Source organism: Tupaia chinensis, unplaced genomic scaffold, assembly GCF_000334495.1.
Source record: "Tupaia chinensis unplaced genomic scaffold, TupChi_1.0 Scaffold140356_1, whole genome shotgun sequence".
Taxonomy (NCBI): Eukaryota; Metazoa; Chordata; class Mammalia; order Scandentia; family Tupaiidae; genus Tupaia; species Tupaia belangeri.
Window position 1 is genome coordinate 1315162 of NW_006200233.1, and position 2050 is coordinate 1317211.

Below are 2050 nucleotides of genomic sequence, written 5' to 3' on the forward strand. Positions count from 1 at the left end.
GTGGGGTGACATCCGGTCCAGGACACAGTGGGGGAGCAGTGAGGGAAGGAGGTGAAGGACAGAGGGAGAGTGCGAGGACAGAAGCTGCGCCCTCTTGTGGTCAGCCACGCTCACAGCTCCTGTCTGACCCGCAGAGCAGGCACAGGGGCGATACCCTCTCCGTTTCACAAGGATGTTGAGCACAGAGTGAAAAGGGGCGACTTCCCAGAGTCACAGACCTAGTAATACGCCACGCTGGGACTCTCCCAAACCCGTCCTCATCCGAAACCCTACCTCTCTCCGCGGGAAGCCGGACAATGGCGCCACGGAGACCAGGATTTAATCTCTGCCTGGTGTCCCATTTACATGGGACTTTCCATTTCCTGAGCTTGCATGTTATCTTCTTGGCCAAGGTTTGTCAGATGTGATTAATCTGGTTTATCCCAGATTACCGGGGCGGGTGGAAATGCGATCCCCGGTGTCATCAGAGAGGGCAGAGGGAGACTTACCTACAAGTCCTGGGAGCTGGAGGCCGCGGGACCGCCCTACCTCTGCGCCTGCCCCAGCCTGTGTCAGAAGCATCCTTAACCCCGTGTTTCTACAGGCAACTGCCTGAGGCCTCGCAGGCTCTCTGGTCCTGGGCTTTAAAGTGCTCCCAGCCCCAGCTACTCGGCTCTAAGGACCTTGCACGCGTCTGCCCCACTGTGGCCGCACCCCTGCAGTGACCACGGAAGGGCGATGTGGACCGCTGGAGGGACTGAACCAGGATGCAAGGGGACCCTCCTGGCTGCCACACCATTGATGACAGGGATGACAGGGACTCTGGGGTGTGGAAAATTCCAAACACGCACAGGAAGCAGGGTGGCGTACGTGTCACCACACACGCTATCACCAGGTCGGCCGTGATTAACACGCGTGATCAGGGCCAGCGTCAGCTCATCTGCACAAGCTTCTTACCACAGCCCACGCCACCCCACACGCGGGATCATTCTGAAGGAAATGTAAACATCACACCATTTCACGTCCCTTCAGATTGTACCCAAGAAGATAGCCAGCCTTGCCCGGGATGTCCCTGGGTGACTGGGAGTTTCCAGGGCGGGACTGATGACTCTCAGGGCCCTGATGGCCTCGCAGGGCCAGGGCTGAGGGGCGGCAGCGGTGCAGGGAGCAAGCTAACTCGGCCCTCTGGTCCCAGACCTGACTGGCTGTGACACTGTTAGACTGTGGCCTGGTGCCAGCCCAGGCCAGAGCCCCCGAGAGGCCGTCTCTCCCATGGGACATGCCAGCCCAGGCCAGAGCCCACGAGAGGCCGTCTCTCTCCACCACACTGTGACTCTGCGTCTTGAGTTTACCCCGAGTCTGGGAACGTGATCTTCTGGGAAGAAGTTCTTGACCTCCGCTCGAGTCTACTCTTGTTTCCAGATCTCCTGGGGGTGAGCGTTGGCCAGGTCAGTTCCGAAGATGATCAGTCTTTTGATACCTGCAGAACACAGCTTGGGGCTGAGCCGGGACTTCGGTGCCTTTCGGGGTCCATGGAGGACTGGGTCCCCCTCACAAGTCTTTGGAGCCGTTGTCTGCAGGGCGTGCTGGTGACGTGGGTGGGGGCGGTGGCCGGGCCTCTGGGTCCCGCGGTGTGGGCTGCTCAGATCTCCGTGGTGAGGCGTGGGCAGCAGTTGCCCACAGCCTCGCAGTTCCGTGGAGCCGGGAGTACGGGATCACTGCCCAGGGCAGGCGCGTTACTTCTGACACTGCCTTGCTGTCCCCGCAGGGTTCTTCCTGGAGGGCATGGACGGGGCTGTGGGCCCTGCGGCCACCCGCAGGAAGTCCGTACACCAGGCCAGGTACCTTGGCAAAGGCTCAGGGCTGGGCCCGCAGGCCAGAGGTAAACCCCGGCCTTATCACGCTGGGGGGCGTCAGAAAGTTAAGAACACATGAGGACAAAAAATGTCGCAGAAGGGTAGCCAGAGAGCTCTCCAGACAGCCTTCCACCTGACATGCCTGGGAGCTGAGCCTCAGGGCGAGAGTGTCTGGAGCAGACAGTGCCACACCAGCAAGAGACCTGGATCGAAGG